This window comes from Myodes glareolus, chromosome 14 (genome assembly GCF_982192425.1).
Source record: "Myodes glareolus chromosome 14, mMyoGla1.1, whole genome shotgun sequence".
NCBI classification, from domain to species: domain Eukaryota; kingdom Metazoa; phylum Chordata; class Mammalia; order Rodentia; family Cricetidae; genus Myodes; species Myodes glareolus.
In genome coordinates, this window is record NC_142039.1 from 52,557,193 (window position 1) to 52,578,066 (window position 20,874).

The 20,874-nt window shown below is 40.7% G+C and overlaps 1 protein-coding gene across 7 annotated transcripts in view; it reads left to right on the forward strand.

The window, feature by feature from the left end:
• Fars2 (phenylalanyl-tRNA synthetase 2, mitochondrial) overlaps positions 1-20,874 on the forward strand; it is a 427,446-nt gene that overhangs the window by 8,547 nt on the left and 398,025 nt on the right. The window lies entirely within an intron of this gene.

Here is a 20,874-nt window from a genome sequence, read left to right on the forward strand (position 1 = left end):
ACAGACAATTCTTAGGGTTCCCTTTCTTCCAAGCTTTAGCTGCTTACCAGGCTTTGCCAAAGGGATCTGACAGGGACTTGCTCTCATTCTAGGTGAATGAACAAGATGACAAAAATAAAGCCAGAAACCCACCCTGAAGCTTAGGGCCTTTAAATAGTAGCAAGTTCAGGTTATTTGAACTGAAGACCGTTTGATTCTGAAGTGTTTGCGTTTTCTATGTGTTGTCATATCACTGTCGATTTGGTTGGAGTTTAAAACCAACCCAGGAAACCTAAGAAATAACTTACATTTACTGCTTTTTTTTTTAATTAGCATCTTTCTACCCTGAGTGAACATTCATTTCCAATCCCTTTGTTGTATTAGGGTTGACTATTCTGTATTCTCTTTGATTCTGTGTTTGAAAAATTAGCATTGGTGTTAATGTGTATGAAATATATGTGATTCTATCTGGGCAGTTCAGCTGGCTCCTCTTCACCTCCCCATTCCTGGTTGAACACTCATCAGCTCTCTGTGTATGAAAGAGACTAACTACTCTTGGCTTATTCAGCATAAGTTGCTGGCTTTGTGTTTATGTTTATAGTGCTGTGTTTGGTATTCCTGACAATAAGAGGTACAGCTGGGATTTCAAGCCAAATGTGTTTGATTGAGCAGACTTCCTCAGAAGCCTCCATTTGAGCATTTTGCTTCCTGAGTCCTGGCATTGCACCAGACTCTCTGCTCCCCCAACTCTACTAGGACTTTGGGTCTGTTTACCTTCCCATGTGTGCATTGTTCTGAATCTTTACTCTTACTTCCCTTCTCTCCACACCGAGCTAAGATTCTGCATTATGATAGTTACTTGTCTTGTTGTTGTGACAGAGTGCTTGATAAAAAACACCTTAAGAAGAATGGGTTTATATGACTTATGTTTCAGGTAAACAAGCTGTCTTAGTTTGGGTTTCTATTGTTGAGAAGGAACACCATGACACAGCAAAGCCTATAAAGGAAAACTTGTAGTTGGTCCATTATCATCATGGCAAGAAGCTTGGCAGCATGTAGGCAGACATGGTGCTAGAGAAGGAGCTGTGAGTTCTACATGTTGATCTGCAAGTAACAGAAAGTGAACTGTCGCACTGGGCATGTATGGAGCATATATGAGACCTCAAAGCCCACCTCCATAATGACACCCTTCCACCAAAAAGGCCACGCCTCCTAATAGTGCTACTCCCTGTGGGCATTCAAGCACATGAGTCTATGGGGGTCATTTCCATTCAAGCCACCACAGTCCATCACTGTGGGGAAGGTACATGTCAGGAGGTGTTGATCACCTTGTATTTTCAGTCAGGAAGCAAAGGGCAACAAGTGCTTTTCTTCTAGCTTTCTGCTGTCTTTTACTCTGGGACCACTCACATTCCAGGTAGGTCTTTCTGCTTCAATTAACCAACTCTAGGTAGTTCTTCACAGGCATGTCCAGTGATTTCTTCCCATGGTGGTTCTAAATCTCATCAAATTGACAATCAAGATTAACCGTCACGTGATCACTGTTTGATAATATCTTCATAATGGTCTTTAGACTAATGCAGCTCTCATTCCTAGTTATTACCTTACTCTACTTTCTTTCCATGCTTTTGCTAGTAGACTTGATTACAGTGTAGGGATGATACCTTGTGCATACATCTGTCTGTCTGTCTCCTTGACTCCTCACCATAATATTTTTGTCTGTTATTTGGTGATGTATATATAACCCATATGTTGAGCACACCCCCTCCTCCCCACCCAAGATGTATCTCAATGTCTGCTTAAAATTGCCCTTAGTGGGGGTAATATGCCCCTGGTTGAAATTTGGTCCCTTATCCATACCTTCTAAGGACCCAGTCATGGAGAATGGTGGTGGCATATAGATATTTTGTATTGCTTTGCTTTTCATTTCTCTGCTCATTCAGACTGAGACTCCTGCCAATACAAGGGGAAGGAGAGTAAAGGTATTCAGTAGTTCTGTGTTAGCTGGGTGGATTAGTCCGCTAGGTGTTTAACAGGCATTTCCACGGGCTTTCAGAAAATAAAACCTGATTTGGTCCTCCCACCTCCATCTTCCTTTAGTTAATCAGTTCCTCTTTGGTTTTCTATGTCCTCTTTTTTTGTCCTGGCTCATCTGGGGTCCTTTCACAGAAGACATGTTCTCAGTGTCCCTTCACTTGTCCATGTGCCCGTGTTGCTCAAGCCAGGCACTCTGCCATACTCTCTATGACCCATGAGGTCACAGCCACAGGGATGCCTCCAAAGAGGTCACATGCACTTGTTGTCAGCTTGTTTCTGCTTTCTGTGCCATCTGGACGTACATTCATGGTATACCTCATTGCATGGATTGCACATCAGCTGCCGTCCAAGGCAGTTAATGAAGTGTCTACTCAATAGAGCTAAGGTGCATCTGCCCATCTTCCATGCAAGGAGGGAAGCAGGGGCTCTTTTAAGCTTCCTTGAAGGGATTTTTATTTGTAGATATGTATTGATGTTGAAGAAGTCATTGATGTTAATGCTCCTTTGTTATATTCATGTTTCTCTTCTATTTGAAGTATAGTAATAACTTTATAAAAACTCCTGTTAAAGTGTTGGTTTTAACAGCTATCTACATCAGTTGGGAAGGTAGCTTTTCTTCCGTCAATCAGTGACAGTTATTTGCTAACAAATGGAACAGGTAGCTCATCTGTGGCATCACTTACAGAGTTTTTGACAAAGATTTTCTATATAAATCTCCATCTTATTTAACATGTTTTCTTTGCTACTCAGTATTCTTTCTGTACCTCCACTGAGTGTTCTCTGAGTCCTGGTTAGCTGATGGCAGCCCTAAGGTTGAGAAGGATGTTACAGTTCCTCACATGAAAGAACAGGAGGTAAATCTACAGTACTCTTTTTCTCTTTCCTTTTTTTGTTCAGTAGTTTGTAGATGGAAGTTTCTGTCCCACCCTGCCCTGTAGCCATTCAGTCCCAAAGAAACACACAGAGACTTATATTAATTATAAACTGTTTGGCCTATTCACTCAGTCTTATTATTAACTAGCTCTCACAACTTTAATTATCCATAATTCTTGTCTATGTTTAGCCACGTGGCTTGGTACCTTTTTTTAGTAAGGCATTCTCATCTTGCTTCATCTGCATCTGGCTGGGGACTGATTCTTTGTCTTTCCTCTTCCCAGAATTTTTTTAGTCTAGTTTCCCTACCTATACTTCCAGCCTGACTACTGGCCAATCAGTGTTTTATTTAACTAATACGAATGACAAATCTTTACAGTGTACAGTAGCATTATCTCACAGCAGTAGGGTTTCAGTTTACAGTCAGGAAATGGTAATAGAGGAGTTAAAAATCACATTAGTAAAATTAAACTAACTGTATCTCCATTAGCAGCCTACTGCCCCCTTCTCTGTCAAATTTTTCAAGGGGAAATTAAGTCTAACTATTTAAGAAGGAAACTCTATATGCCTTCCCAGTGTCTTTTGATTGGATCCTCTGAGGTTTTGCTTTGTGAGTTTGAGAATATCTGATTTATGAAAAGGAGACTAGAGACCAAAATGCAGGCAGGGCAGTTGAAGTTAATTCATATTTACTCAGAATCCACCTATGCTGTACACTTTACCCATATTCCACGTTCAATTTCTACTAGGAACGCTGGAGAAGGTAGCGTGGTTGCTGCCTAATAGACAGTAAGCTGAAGCTTGCAGGGGAGTTTTCTTTTCCTATGGTGTTGAAGCTGGACTTTGAACCTAAGGCCAGTGGACCCTGAAGCCACAGTCTTCTGCCTTGACAATTATCTTTTTTTTTTTTAAAGATTTATTTATTTAAGTATATAGTGGTCTGCCTGCATGCATGCCTGCAGGCCAGAAGAAGGCACCAGATCTCATTACAGGTGGTTGTGAAGCACCGTGTGGTTGCTGGGAATTGAACTCAGAACCTTTGGAAGAGAAAACAGTGCTCTTAACCACTGGGCCATGCCACCGTCTTCTGTTAGTTGTGGGGTTTGGATTCTTTCTTGGCTAGGTATTCCTTTCTACCCTGAGGTGAGATGGCCAGTCCTTGCAGGCTTTTTTCTCTGATATTCAGATTCATCCTTTCTGTCTGCTTGGCATGGCTGGCCATAGTGTGTAGCACAAAAGCAAAGAGTTTTCTGTAATTTGCCATCAGTTATCTTTTTTTTTTTGGCCTCAGAAAATGTGGAGCTTGTTTGCAGCTTTGATATTTTGAGAAACACTGTATTGATCACTTCTTGTGCATGGGATAGTTAGCTTCTCCTCACTGTCAGCAACTTGGCTGTGGTTGGCACAGCTCTCAGTTTCAAATCCCTGCTTTCCTAGCTTTTCCTTATTCCTTACCCCTGATGTGAAAACGGGAGCTGAAAGGATCCACACAGGAGCCAGTGCCTCATAGCTGATGGTGAAGCTGGGATTTGAACTCCCGGTGTATCTGGCTTTAAACCTCACTCCCTCACATGCGTACTTCCTCACGTTTCTGTGCAGCAGAAAGGTTTGCATCATCTTGAAGGTCATGCTGGTTTTGTCAGTTTTAGGCGCTGGCTGTATTAACCGACAGATGGAGCGATTTCTGGTTTTATTTGTCTGCTGGTTTTCTACCTTGGTCTTTTAGGCAGAAAACAAAAACAAAAAACAAAACAAAACAAAACTATCAGTACTTGTTTTCTACCTGTATCAAAGGTCAAACATATGGAGAAGGAAAGATAGGTTCATTCTTTCTTTGGTAATGAGGCCCCTATCTAAAAGAAAAGGAGAAAAGGAAAGAAGGAAGGAAGGAAGGAAGGAAGGAAGGAAGGAAGGAAGGAAGGAAGGAAGGAAGAAAAGGCTTCAGGGACATTATGTTAGCAGACCAAGTTGCTGCCTAAAACGTTAGAAGGCATCTGTGTTTGTTCATTGCCCCTGTACTTGTGTTCCCGTGCCATTTCTCATCAACCCCGTGTATTGAACCTCTGAGCTCAGCAGGATGATGCAGATGCCTTTATGTGCGTTTCAGAGCTTGAGGTACAGCACCCAGAAGGAGAGCCCCTTGGGTTGGAGAGAAAAGCTAATGCTAAGGAAGAATGAGCCCTTTACTTGACCTTTCCCTCTCTTATTAAGCAGTTTTAGGATTGATCTTGTCTTTAATCTCGAGACTTGTCACAGTGAGTATTGCACCCTGACTTCTTGCTACACAATTTAACCAGTCTTCTCATAATGTATGTACCTCATTCTTTCAGTTCCTTAACAGCAAATCTATACAGCCAAATCAAATGTTGCAGGTACAGTGCCCTGGATTTATATCCCTGCTTGTGGGGGGAAGTGCTCTTTAGTCAAACTTTATGCAGAAGATGTGAAACTAAGTTAGGAGCTTTCTGAAAATGACCAGTATTCCTGGCTTTTCACTTCGTGGTTGTTTGAATAAGAATAGTCCCCACAGGTCTTTTGGAACTGTTTGGAAGGAATAGAAGGATTAGATGGCCTTGTTGGAGGAAGTGTGTCCTTGTGAGTTTCAAAAGCCCACACTAGGCCCAGGCTCCCCACTCTTCCCCCAACTCTGCCCCATTGTGGATTAGGGTGTAGCTCTCAGCTTCTGCTCCAACACCATACCTGTTTTTGTGCCACCATATTTCCTGCCACGATGATACCAGACTAATCCTCTGAAATTGTAAGCAAGCCCCCAGTTAAGTGCTTTTTATTATAAGAGTTGCCTTAGTCACAGTGTCTCCTCACAGCAATAGAGCGCTAAGACTTCTTTTGCCAAATACAATTTTTATTAAATAGCGTTTTGACTCATCTCAAAATTTAGCTCATAATGAAATATCATATGATGTAGTGTTTGCATTCAAAGTGACACTGTGGAAATCTAGACACTGTGGTCACAGCCTCCTAAACTGCAGTTATGTACTAGTTGCAGTCTGAACTGCAGAAATAGCATTTGGAGTACACAGCAGAGCATTTTCTGAGTAGGGTGCTAGGTAGTTCATGAATTCCCAAGTTGAATCAAACAACTGTGGACAATTTGAGAAGCAGTTTGAGGCATCTTTGGCCCTCATACTCTTGGAAATTTGTAAATTGGCAGTTGACAGCAGTGGTCGATCATTATAGTCATTGGGTGTTTGTAAAATTACTGTCAGGAAACCTGTGCTCCACAATTGATCAAAGTAATTGGAGGCTGTACCTTGATAGGGAAATTTTAAAATAGCTTCTTACTTAATCTGCTGTGTAGGAAAAGCTGAAAACTGATGATCTTAGTACTGTCCCAGGACATGAGCCTCTGTGAAGGCATAAATCACAAACAATCCCACACCAGTTTGGAATTATGATTAATAGAATGGTTATTTATTCAGAGTGAAAAACTTACAGATCACCATCCCAGACAACAGCCCCTCTGCGTGATCAGGAAAGGAGTCTAGGAGCCGGAAGCCAGAGAGAGAATGGAGGACAGCCGCTGCTTTTTTAGAGAGAGAGAGAGAGAGAGAGAGACCACACCCCAGTGGGTTGGTATATCAGCGGCTATTGGCTGAAGGAGCGGAAGGAGCTCTTGCAGCACCTCTGATGAGATCACAGCCATTGCCTGGTCTAGGGCGTGCCAGCCTTGGGAAAATTTTGAAGTCAAAACCTCTTCTGTACTCTTTGCTGTTTTCTCAACAGATGTTAGCGTGTGTCTCTTTTTAATGCACACACACACACACACACACACACACACACCTCAAAATGAGTTGGGTCTAGTAACCAGTGTGTCTGTTCCTTGGTACTTGAGAGACCACAGGAGGATTGCCAGTTTCAGGCTTGCCTGAGCTATGTGTTATGTTTTAGATGAGCAGGAGCCGCTTGGGCCATGTTTCAAAATAGAGAAGTGCAAAAAGGCTAGGATGTAGCTTAGTGTTGAATGCTCACCTGACTTGCCCAGAGCCCTGAGTTCAATGTCCAGTAACAATGAAAAGATTTTTGCCAGTGAATTTTATCTTTTAAAGTATAGTTAGTCAGTGACTTAGGATAGTGAGTTATGATTTATTTTTTTTGGAATTTACTATGGTACAAAACCAATGTACATTCACATTGAGTTGATTTGTAGAAATGTGTTCTTAGAAGTTTGAATTTAAATCTCTGCAGGGCTAGGGATGTGTGAGAAGATCTTCTCATAGATGCTGTATGTTGGCAGTGAGTTAGTCCTCCCAGTCAGGTCTGCAGTTACTAGACCAGAGAGCCATTCTGCTACAGTGTGCTGTGTTGTTGAGCTAGAATATACTTTTGCTTAGGTGGTTTAAGTGCGTTTTCAGATTTTGTTAATTTAAGCTTGTCATGGTCTATTAGTTATTTTGTCATTCCTGTGTCTAAATACCTGAAACCTCCTTAAAAAAAAAGTCAAAGAAGGGTTTATGTTGGCACATAGGCTGAGGGGTTATGGTTCATTTTTTTCAGAGAAATAATGGTGACTAGAGTAAGAGACAGTTGGTCAGATTGCATCTGTAGTCAGGAAGCATGGAGAAATGAATGCTAGTTGTCAGCCTGCTTTCTTCTTTCCTCTCTTTATTATCCACATTCATGGTGGGTCTCCCCTCCTCAGTTAACCTTTCTGGAAATACTGTACGGACAGGGTCAGCTGAGTGTTTCCTAGGCAGTTCCACATCATGTCAAGCTGACTGTGCAGATCAGTTCTTGTGCATGAGTTTACTGGGATGTGGCCCTCTATGAATCAAGGAGCATCCACACTCTAGCTTCAGTTTATGTAAATTGTATATATGAATGAAGCATAGGCTTATGTGGACCACTATTGAAACAGATGTACCTGCCACAAACCTGGCTGTGTCATTATGCAAGTGGTGGCTGTCAGGGAGAGGAGATGGCTTGACACTCTACCAGCTAGGGAGGACTGGGATTTCTTTATGCCTTCATGTTCCCTTCTCTATAAACCATGCAGCCCAGGGACAAGATTTGATTGATATGCCTTGAAAAAATGTCCACCAGTGCCCACTATGTTCACTACCCAACCTCAGAATACTGTGGTGCAAGATTATTTACCTTTTCTCGTATTTAAGCAAGATTCATTTGGATGCTTCTCTGTAATTAACTTCACCTTTTTCTGCTCCTGGAGTATTTGGTGATATAGGAGTGGGTTAAAGCCACAGGGAATGAATGCCTTAGAATTTTATTAAAAGCTTGTGCATTTGCAGACTTCACTGGTTCACAGTAGTTTCTTTGACACTAGTCAGGTGCAGACATGTGCTTTGGTGTAGACATCTTCTCAGTACAGGCCATGTGCAGACCATGGCCATTTGAAAGACATAAAAGAAACCAGAACCCAACCAAAGTGGTCATGTAGAACTGCAGAGTGTCTTGCATTTGAAATAAAGTGGATTGGCTTCAGAGGTTTGGAGGTGCCTCCTTGAGGAAAGAAAATGGACAAGCGTTCCAGTTGAATGATTGTAGACATATGTTTTCTTTTTAAGTTATGAACACATCTGCTAAGAAGAAAGATAGAATTTTAGATCAGAGTGCAGCAGAACTTGTTAAAGTTGAGCATGCCCGTGCCTAAATGCTTTTTAAAAATGCTTTAATTTCCTAACTAATCTCCATAGGGCATAGAGTGTGCTGGAAATACTAAAGTTGAACTAAGTTTTTGTGAAATAGCATCTTATTAGAAATACCAGGTTTAGTGTGAATGTTTTCAGGTGTGTATGGTACTTTGTCTGCTGAGTGTTTAAGTCATCAAGTGGAAGAACGTTGCTCTTTTTTCTTGCTCAGCACCCCCCCGCCCATATATTCCTAACACCATTTTGTCAATCTTCACACTTCTTATTTTAAGGAATATTGTAGCCTGTTTCCAACATTTTTACTCTAGCATATGAGGAAAATGTTGAGAAAACAACATTTGTGAGTTGGTGTTCTGGTTCAGCCTGTTTAAACTACACATTAGTTATCTAAAGCATTTCTTTCTTTAAAGTATAGTCTGTCTCTTTCTAACCCAAATCATAACCTAAACAAAAGCATCAGCTTTTGACATTTTGTGTTGCCTCACTATGATCTTGAAACACAGAGGGACTGAATATGACCATGTAAGTCAGCTTATGTGGGGCGACCAAATCAACTTCTGCTGTTCTTCAGTCTAAAACGATGTGAAATCGTCTGTTCGCTTTTTATTGGCAGGAACCCTGAAGAGCAGTGGTCTCGACCTATGGGTCGTGACTCCTTTGGCGTTCGAGTGATCCTTTCTCAGGGGTCGTCTAAGACTGCTGGAAAACATAGAAATTTGCATTATGATTCATGACAGTAGCAAATTACAGTTATGAAGTAGCAATGAAAGTAATTTTATGGTAGGTGGTCACCACAACGTGAGGAACTGTATTAAAGGGTCGCAGCATCAGGAAGGTTAAGAACCACGGCTGTAGAGTTTAAGAACACTTTTATTCCTTTCCTTTGATCTCCTGAAACAGTGCATGAGTGTAATAATCTGAAACTTTACTTAGAAGGCCCATGTTAGTGATATTTTGCTTGAAAGAAGCTCAGTTTTAATTATGAAATACGTTTAGCCAGAAAGCCTCTGCCCATGAGTGTTTCAATGTGTGGACTTAAAGGACATTCTTTAGCATTATCTTTGCAGCTCTTTCCTCTCATTGGGTTCTGTTAATTTATGTCTTTAGTTCAGTAAGGCTCAGGAATCCAAAGCAAACCAAGCTGAGAGTGTTTATGGCACACTTTTCACATTTGATGTTTATTTGGAAGAGATAAAACTCAAACACCTGCATTCCATTCAGAAAGCTGAGAGTGGATTTTGTTAATGACCTGGTGATCTTTTTGCTACCTGAGGAGACAGACCTCACTGAAATGCCCCAGAATGATTATCCCAGACTCTTCCCTCCCTAGACTGTTACTCATCTTTAGGGGAGATGTCACGTGTACCTTATGGCCTGCTGGTCATAGACCGCACTAGAGTTAGGCCCTTTAGCTAGAGATCCCGCCTTCCAGGTCACAGGTACTGTGTAAAGGAGTGTCTCTGTGGTCACCCCTTAAGCTTTAGTGTGTACCTGGAATTGGACTGATTGTTTCCTGGAAACCTTTCCCCAGATCATGCTGTTTTAAATATACTGACAATGGACCGCCTGACGTTAGACTCCCCAAAGTCTGATTAAGATTGACGAAATCAATCTGTTCTGGATTTTCATTCTCATCTCTTTGAGTGTTTATTTTCCTGCCTGGATACCTGCGGGGACCTCCTCAGACACACAGTGAGGGATTGCAGGGTTTAAAATTTGTCATCAGCCTAGTCTTCTAAAGGATGAGGGCTTTTAAGCACCTCCCTCCAGCCATTCCCATATTGGCTGTACTGTGGGGCCTCCCATATTGAACCAATTGGGAAGGATTTTTCACCCTGTCTTGTTACTCCAAGCAGCTTGATACTGTTGGATTCTGAGAAGTTGTTCATCTTTGGTGAAAATAATGGTAATGCCCTTAAATAGAAGGTGTTCAGCCTGTGATGAAAATATCCCCGTTGCCCACTTTAATAGTGGCATGGAAGGACACAGCTAGTTAAAATTCACAGTAATTTGGAAGCTCATTTAAGCCTCTCTATTCTCTGTTACGAAACAGCAAAATTAATAGCTCTTTCAGTACATGCCCACTCAGAAGCTGATGCTTCAAGAAATGAGATTACAAAAAGACAGGTGATTTAGAAGAAGAAGGAGGGCCTCTGTGGGTTATGTATGGGCCATGCTCTAACTTCCCCAGTGAAATAGATTTGAGTGTCAGTTAAATATTTTGCCTGGTGTTTCAAGTTAATGAGACAGCTACAAAATGTACTAAATTTAGTGTCTAGGAAAATGCTTAGCCAGTCCCACCCTGAGTACCATGGTACTCAGTTCCTTGGGTCTTGAAACTTGGTTTGTGTCTTGTCTTTTTGAAGACTTATCTGTCTAATCTTGACTTAAATCTTGCTTCCTTAGATAATGCTGCCCTGGTCATTTTTTTTTTTTATCTAAAAATATGGTTCCCCACTCCTACCTTTAAGATTTCTATTATCTCTTTCTTAAATTGCAGCATTCTTTCCTGGTCTTTGTCTGCAGTTAGCACAGCCCATTTCAGACAGGTACCCCACAAGCATTCATTGAAGGAAATAGAAAAATGTATATTTCAGAAAAAGGCACTTATGTCTGCTAGAGGAGTATCCAGCAGACAGTCTGGTGTGGATGCGTTCCTTATTTTGCTCTAGTATGCCAGCCACCACCACAAGTGTCTCTGGAGTGCTTGTAGCATGGCTGGAACAGAGGGACACACTTTCTGTTTTATATCATTTTAATTAACGAGTCACAGATGGATAGTGATTACTATACTTGATAAACACATATCCTCAGGATGAAATTTGATTGATTTCTGACAATTAAAAGTATTGTCACTGACTACTGTGCCAGCAAATGCTGGTAATGTTTGGAGCCAGAAAGGTCGTGTAAAGGTAGTATTATGTGTATAAGTCATTTTCTATACATAGTTGTTAGGCTGTGTATTTTATTTGACATTTTTAGAAGATCTTATAGTCTTCATAATAACTTAGGACTTTTTCTTACTTAATTTTCTTCTAGTTATTGCTTATATTGTTTTAATTGTATTGTATTAATTTGACTGGAGCTGCCCTGAGCTGAAGTTTGAGAGACTATGCCTTTTGAAATATGGTTGGATTTATTTGCATTCAGGTGTTTTGCTCTTTGCGTAAGTTATCATTGTTTAAGGTATGGCTGTGATTATCAGCATGGATTGATCTTAGAGGACAACCAGTTTTCAAGTGAAGAGTAAGATTTAAAAAGAGAGTTGTCACATTGAACTGGACTAACATGTTAGTATTTTCCAAGTGAAGGTAAAATTTAGTGAGGAGTTAAAACAAACTAAACTCTAATTAGATTTCCTGAGGTTAGACATGCCCAGGGTGGTGTGGCCTAGAGTGATAGTAGGCTTAAGTATCTGTCTTAGACTTCTGTTGTGTTCTGCTGTTTCATTCAAGTCTCCAAATAAGAGATAAAAAGAGCTTAGAGTTGTACCTGTTACTGTGTTAAAGATAAACTCTGTAGCGATGTTTTACAATGGATGTTTGTGTTGCGGTGAAGCATATAGCAGGAAAATTTACCACCGAGTCATTTTTGTATATGCTGTTCACTGACCTTTCTTCCACTGACATTATGGGGTACATATCACCTCTGTGCTTTCTTCAGAAGTTTTTGTTAACATCTCAGACCAAAGTCTGAATCTCCTATACAACAATTCCAGTTTTTGCCACTTCCTGCTCTTGGCGATCATTCCTCTTTCTTCCTGAGAGTTTGACTATACGTGTTAAACTTGTATCCATAGCCCTTGTTCAGGCACTGACACCTGAGTGTCTTCAGGGATCGTGTCTTTTAAAGTGACTGAGCCCACTAATTGCCTCGTATTGAGAGATGGGAGACACTTCTTGTTAGGGACGTGGAGCCATCCAAATTAGCCACCGCTTCTGGCCAACACTGACCTTACATCTCACCCTGAGTTCGATCATTTTTCTCATTTAAGAAAATAATAATTCTCAAAAATTACCTTTAAGTGACAGGTGGTAATGGTGACTTTTTTGAGTATGTACCTGGAATTCAAGCTTTTTCCCAGTTTTCACCAAGAGAGACAGAAACAGTCACACTTTTTAAGTATGTTCCAGGTGTCAGCCGGTTCACCCTGCAGAGCAGCGCATCTCAATCAGTGAATTCAGGATGGGTTTGCAGCTATTTCATGAGCAATGTGAACTTTTGGAATTTGAAAGACAGTGTTCCTTTCCTCAGATGCTTTGTTCTGGAGATTGCTGTGGGTACATCCTTGAGTTCCAGAGACTCAAGGACAGGGCACGAGGTACTCTGGCCTGGGTGTGTAGGGGAAAGAGGCAGGGGGTAGCCCAGGGCCATACAAATGCCCTGGTTTCAGCATTTGGAAGAGGGATTAGGGAAAGGCTCCTGAATAAGTGGCAGTCCTTGTGTTGATGGGGACTGCAGACTATTTTATCAGTGCAGGTACATGGAATGTTCTCTTGCTAGAGGACAACAGGAGAGTTAGGCTTGGTGCTAGAAAAATCTTAGGGTTTGTTGTGTTCAGCTAGAGTGTTGGATATAATTCCTGGGAGAGAATGGAGACTTGAGCCTGTGTGGAACACTTGACAGGCCTGGAAGTCACTGGGCTTTAGAAGTTAAATAAACCTGTAGTTTTGAAGGGTAGATTAGGATTGGTGTCAGGTGTGAATCATCTAGAAGAAAGGTACTGAGGATCTTTATGTCGTATCAGTTCCAGCGAGAGAGAAAGCAAGGGACAATGACTTGGAGATTGTAGGCCAGAGGCCCTATTAGCTGTTCAGTGCAGGGAATGCAGAGAGCACCAGGTCAGGAGCATTAGGCTGTGATGTATTTGTGAAGCTCTGAAGGTATAAAGAGTGTGTGATAAAGCGAGCCTCCGCCTGAGTGTCCTTTAGCTCTCACTAATTGTTATGCATTTTCCTATGCATGCACATAAACTCTGTGTGCATTGCTTCCACAAGGTCAACTACCCTGCACACATCAATACCCTGCTCATGTTTTAAGTTATTCCATGGTTGGAGCTATTGCATGAGAAGTGGCCCTATTTTTAATTTACTTAGGTAGTCCCTAGACATACAAATTATGTTTTTTTCCCATTCATTTAGTGAATGTCCTTGTTCGTGAATTATTTCTTCATCTTAATAGGTCTATTTACAGGTTCAGATAGCTACAGATGGGATTTCTGATTAAAGGATACGTGCATTAAAAATTGTATGGATGTCCCAAATTGTTTCCTATTAAATTTTTATCAGCAGTTTCTTTTTCTTAGACTATTGGATCTTTCCCAGTCTTTGATTATTTAAAATGATCTCATCATTTGAATATGCATTTTAACTGGAGTGAAATGGATTGACTTTCAGAGGCATTCGCAGTTTCTTTGGAACTCTCTGCCTCTGGGTGATTCCCATTTGTCCCTTGAGAAGCTGGACTGTGAGGTGGAGCTTTCTCATGGAGTTTTGGTTGATGCATTGGAATAACGTCAAGGCAGTAGTCATCTCTTTATTATTTATTTATTTATTTATATATTATTTATTACTTTATTATTTCTGTTTGTTTTAATCATATGCCTTTAGAGTATCTAGGGGTGGAGTGTATGATTAGGAGAATGAACTTGCACTAATACTTGTCGCTGCATCCTGTGTATGACTGTCATATCCCACACTCCCCTGCCATACTGTTTTTCCATTAGCAGTTAACAGGGTTCTGCTTGTGAATATTTTATTTGTGAATTTTGCATAGACTTTAACAAGTAGCACTTAGGAATGTTTGGTTTATATCTGATTTCTCAATGAAACAGCTTTCCAAAGTTTATTGCTAGTTTCCTAGTGGTCAGTACCTTTCCCCCATCCACAGTATTGTACCCTCTGTGTTCACGTCCCCTAACACCTATCCCTCCCTCTGTACCTTTCCGTCTCCCAGCCTCTTTCCCCATTTATGTTGCATGTGTCCTTCTAATTGTGCTCTTCTCTTCCTCGGTGCTTCTTTTCTCCTCCTTTCATGCTCTCCTTTCTAATTTCATAGCCAGTGTTCACACTCACCCCACTTACATGCATACATGTAAGCAATATAAAGTAGGGTTGACTTCTGACAGAACACATGATTTTTGTCTTCCTGAGTTCTGTGTTTCTCAATGTAATACTTCCTAGATTCATCCCTTTTTCTACAAATTTAATGATTTATTTTCCCTTTATAGCTGACTAAATTGTTATTGTGTATATAATACATTTTCATTATTCTTTTCTTGATGGACATCTAGACTGGTCCCTTTTGAATTTTGTTGTGAATAACGCATCCATAAATGTGGATATGCAGTTATCTCTGTAATAGGATGTAGAGTCCTTTCTGCTTGAGCTGGGTATAACTAGGTAATGTGGTAGGTCTACTTTTAAACTTCTGATTTCCAGAATGGCTGTTCTAGCTTACAGTTCTAGTTTACGATCCCATGAACCTTGAATAAAGATTCCTCTTTCCTTACTAGCATTTGCTGTTGTCTCTTCTCTTTATGATAGCCATTCTGATGAGTGTGAGGTAGAGTCTAATGAGTTTTAATTTGAATTTTTCTGATGGTTAAGGATGTTGAGTTCTTTTAAAATGTTGGACATTTGCATTGCTTCTCAAGAACTGACAGTTAATTTTTGGTGTTTAATTTTTGTAGTTCTTATACATATATTGTAGTTATTAGCCTACTGTCTGAATTATAGCTTGGAAAGATTTCTTTCATTATTTAATCTGTTTGTCTGTTGATAGTTTTGTTTGCTATGCAAAAACTTAATTTCATGTAATTTGGATGTAGAAGTCATTGGCAGTTTAAAATCCTCTGACTTGGGATGTAGCTTAGTGGTAGAAGACGTACCTGTTTTGTTCAAAGACCCTATATCCAGTTCCTAGTTACATATACACAGTTACACACACACACACACACACACACACACACAGAGTAATGTTTACAATAAAATTTTAAGATTTGAAAACAAGACAGCCCAGGAGAAACAGTGTGTTTCTCTGGTGGAACGTTGTTCTGTTTTTCTATGTGACCTACGGAGTACTAAGGTGACAGTACCATTTAGATGATATGTAATTGGATGATGTTGTTATACCATGCTGTAGATGATGTATGATTGGTTGATACCAGTGAAGTTAGCCTTCGTTGTTAATATTCCCCCACAGTCATCCTTACCTCCTGCACTTTGAACAATTGCAGAAAGAAGGCTGTGATAATATTCCGTGGAATACTTACTGAAATGTATGTCTGACTGGAAGCAAATGACATATACATATATATATATACATATATATATATATGTATATATATATATATATATTGTTTCCACATATATATTGTTTCCTTTTGCCATGGAACCTGAGGATCAAATTCTGGTCATCAGGCTTGCAAGGCAAGAGGCCTTTACCCATTGAGCCACTTCAGCAGCCCATGGAACATTGTTTTTTCTGGCATAGGAAACCGCTAGCCTAATCCTTATTCATTTATTCTAAAGACTTTAATGGTAAACTTATTCCTCTAATTTCTAAACAACATTTTAAAATCCACTGCTGCTTGGAGCCATTCTCTGAAGGCAAAGTGCCTCCAGGTTGGCAGGATGGGAACAAATAGTCTAAGAGGCAGGGTAGTTTCAGATTCTTAGACAGCTCAACTTCAGTGAGAGAAAGAAAAATTTGTTCACCTTTTATTAATTATAGTACAATGGCGTTTTAAGCCTGCTTTATGAAAAATAAGTGTTTATTGTCTTTGGTACTATTAATGAGAGATTTATTTACTTTTGTTGCCTTTAGAATTAAACATTTAATATATTTGGAAAATAATGTTTCTTCACAAAAATTCATTGATTTATTATACTAATATGTGGTAGTTAGATATAAAAAGCCTAGTAAGACACATTTCCTTCCCCCAAAGTATGGATATTTCAGTGAGCGAGATCAATGTCAGCAACTTCAGCAGAGTCTGTAGGTGCTGTGATGATGTGAGGTCTGAGAGCAGGGTCACCCTTACAGGCGGCAGAGTGGAGCTTTTCCTGGAGGCCGTTAGAGAAGCAGAGCTTAGCTAGAAGGCATTGGTTGAGCATGCTGTTAGCACAGGTTTGTGCTTCTGGTATGTTGGATAGTCGATGACAAGACGTTTGTCGGATGTTCAGGAAGCAAATTGTGAATCTAAAGCTCTTTACATTTTTCTAGAGAGTTTTGGGTAGAATATCAGCCTTTTGACAGCTGGATTGCTGATCAGGAGTACATGTGTTGATTGGCAGCAGAGGCCTGCACTGCTGGTATGATCTGGTAATCAAGGTAACATTGATTGTCTGAGCCAGCAGCAGTAGAGTTGAAGGAAAGATGGGAGACGAATGATGCTTCCCAGTTTTCAGGGTGGAGTGCCCAGGTGGTTGTTGGGAGCATTCTCCCAGTTGGTAAATTAACAAGGTTAGGGATTCACCAAGTAGAAGATCCTCAAGGATCACTCACATGTAGAAATCCCATGCATAAATGCATATGTAGGCTGAAGCTCCAAGGGATCCTGGACTGAATTTAAAGCCTTGAGGGACTTTCATATTATTGGCATTTCAGACTCATCATATTTGAGGATAGTTTAGACCAAAAAACCAAAAAAGGTTGTGCAGAGACCAGAATATAGCCAGTGAGAGACCCCTGAGCGGGGTGGCTGAAGGACAGGTCTTTGAAGGAGATGGAGTCGAAATGTTTCAGAGGCCTTGAACATCAGAGCAGGCCCTCTTTTGAAGGCACAACTGGTATTGGGATTCCGCAGAGTTCAAGCGAGGTGAGCACAGAGGAGGCTAGTGTGTAACGTAGAAAGCCACTGGCAACAGTGTGAAAATCCGCTCAGGATAGTGGAGTGAAGGCCAGGTGTTCACTGTACCGACAACTGGATGGGACATTGGAGGTGACTGTTTCAGTTGTTAGTTCCCGAAGACTGTGATGCCATGTCAGGTTGGTCAACTGCCCCTGGGGCTTCTGAAAGCTTTGTCAGCAGCAGCAGTTTTTGAAAATTCCGAAACCGAAAATTAAAGCAAAGTCCAATCTGTACTAAATCCATAGTACTTCTGGTCACACTCACCTACACTGTGTCATGTGACCTTACTGCCTCCTTGGTTCTGAGCATACACATTGCCCTGCTATGGTTGTTGTTTCTGTTTGCCTTGTTTTTACTGTGCCTACAAATTTTTCTGCCCTCATAGAAATCAAATATTTTAATTATGGGAACAAAGAATATTTTCTACCTTCATTCTTCAGCATGATTAAGTTAGTTTATCTTTGATTTGTATTGTGTTTGAATATATTATTTAAAAAATAGTTCGATTTGCTTACTTAACTTTCATAAAAGATCTTTCCATAGATTTTGGCCTGGTTTTAGGATGTAATTTTAGCAATTTATGAAGTGATGCTAAACATGCTTTTACCATTGTTTACTGCATACTTGTGTGAAGTGTCATGCCTAGTATTGATACTTATAAAATCAAAATATCTGTCAACTCTGAAAACATTAAACTCTGAAAGCCCTACATATGTGTCATGGAGGATTAAACATTCAAGCAGGATTGAATTTTTTATGTAAAAATAAATAAGCACATCCATTTCATTATTATGCAAATTTACTTCATACAATACATAGTGAAATTGTGTACATACTAAGAAATTCTCTAAAATACATTGTAGTGATTTATCATCAGTAAATATTTGATTTGTGTATCTGTTTTATGTACTGTATATCCAGGACAGTAAAATTTTTCTGGTGCAAAGGAGTTGTGTGTGGAGAATGTTTAAGGAGCTCTGTTTAGATGCTAAGTCTGTTTCTTCTTGAGACAGAAGGAGATAAAACCCTGAGAATGAAGGCAGCTGATACTGGATGGGATCAGCAGGAGAGAGGGGCTTTTCATCTTAGTGGGAGGAATGTCGGCTTGTGTATGCATTGAAGTGACTGAGCCATGAGTCTTTGGCCTAGGCAAGATTCAAGATTCTTCCTCTCCTGACGATGAAGCAGGAAGAATGGCCACCCACGTGGTTAAGTGTGCATGTTTGGAGGGTGGGATGAGAGTGGGAAGGCTTCTGACTCCTTATCTCTGCATGAAGAAGATAGATGACTTAAACTCCAAAATAAACTGGTTTTTAAGATTTCACTGTATAGGAATTTAAATTGTTTCTAAGCCTTTAAACCCCAGTGGAGAAAAAGTTATTACTTAATGATAATGTAGATCCTTTTATTAGTGTTGGCAAAAGCCAATTTCAAGACTTTGTGCACTATTTTTCATCTATCAGAGGGCTTGCTCAAATTACATTCTTGTCATGGTTGTTCTGGAGCTTGAGGACAACAGAAGTGTTGCAGTGTGAATTTTCAGTGCTGATCTTGACTGCAGAGAAGTGTCTGTGAAGGCTAAAGGTCAAGGGTTTGATTGATTGGGTGATTAAAATTCCTTTTAAAACAAATTAGATGTGGCAGATTTGCCACAGGTGAGAAGTACTACAAGGAAATGAATCTCATTAGCAGACAAAACTTCTTGGGTCATCAAAAAGGAAGTTTTATGTTTTACACACTCAAACACTCACAGACACATACCTGTGAAGGGCCTACATAGGAAGGCATACTTAGTATTGTACAGTTTAGATATATGAAGTACACTTTTTTATGTTTATAAACAAATACAAGCACTAGATGAGTATGTTCTTATTTTAATTTAGAGACTGATACTTTACCTTAGTACTTGAGGTTAGCCATTCACTATATTTGTCCTTATATTTGGGGTCTTCCAGGTTATCAGATTTGTGATTAGGCACTTGGATTTGTGGTCCCTTGTTTAGGAGGAAGTAGTAGGGGAAGGAAGGAAGCGTGTAGACAGGAAAGTTGTAGCATTCAGTGAGCAAAGAGGAGGAGGGTGTGTGGGGTGGTGGGCAGAGGCAGTGAAGTAGTCTGTGAAGAACACATACATCAATTCAGAATTTTAAAATTAATTTTGCTTTGAAGTTTAGATTTGTAGTCTGTAAAGGTGAAAATTCAGAGTACTGCTGGCTACGTGGGGACTGGTCTGCTTGAGCCCTATTTTCATTCTTTTCTTGGGATTTTTATAATAAAGTACTTTTAAAAGCATCAGTAGAAGCCGGGTGGTGCTGATGCACACCTTTAATCCTAGAGCACAAGTGGCAGAGGTAAGAGGATCTTTGTGAGTTCAAGGCCAGCATAGTCTTCAGAGAAAGTTCTAGGGCAGCCAAGGCAACACAGAGAAACCATGTCTTGTGGGGGGAAAAAACAATGGAGGTAACATAGTCTCTTGCTTGCTGCCAAGTAAAAGAATATTTATAAGAGCAGAGAGCTTCTTTCCTCCCTGCTGTCAGATCTGTATGATAGCCTGTAGGTATGCAAGTTCCCCACTTTTCCCGAGGCGCTATGCAGGGCTGTTCTGCTTCCTGGTTCCACTGCATCAGCTTGAGGGTGTGGCATAGAACTGCCCTCTCCTGTTATGTTAATTTCACCTATGGCCCAAGGGTGTAGCTTAGAGAGAACTCTCCCTCTACTGTCATGGTAATTCCACCTGCAAGCAAGGTTCTCGCCCGCAGGCAAGGTTCCCGGGTCAGCCTTTCTCTGAGCCTGAGCACGCCCACCTGGCTTCCTCTTTTCTCTGTTCAGCTGCTCTCCGACCTTGGGTGCGGCCCCCTGACTTTTCTCTTTCCTTGATCCTGTTGGGGGGCTGGTGTCCTTTTGCCCCACAGTATATATATCCGACTGATGCTTAATAAAGCTGCCATTTGCCACTTGCTCTTTGGCAGATGAGCCGGTCTCTTTGTGTATGTGTCATGTGTTCAAACCCCTAGGACATGCGTCCGTTCTCGTGGGCTCGAGTCAGGAAAGCGCGCGCCTGTTTCGAGGTTCGGGTGTCCACAGAAAAGTGCGGAAGCTTACAATAGCCTTAGCCTATGAGCCCGTTTTTGAGATGATTGTTAGCAAGTTATTCAGGAAACAGAGTAAGGCAATCAGTGTGTTCTCTGTAGCCAGCCTTATAGTGTGGAGACATGTGGTTTCTTTGTCTTCACTCCCTGGCAGTGGATGTTTACATGAAAAGGTGTTTTCCTGACAAAGAAGCCCAGAGCTGAAAGTGACTCCTCACAGAAGACATACAGCTCCGAGGTGGAGGATCAGTCCTTGACTAGCTTTTCAGTAAGGACTGCAGAGAGTCAGAGAGGCAGGCGAGTAAGACAGGAGCTGGTATCATGGGACTCTCTACTGTGTGCTAGCATATAGTCACAACTTACATGTGTGGGGCTGGATGAAATCCTAAGTCAATGTATATTATTGACATGAGCACAG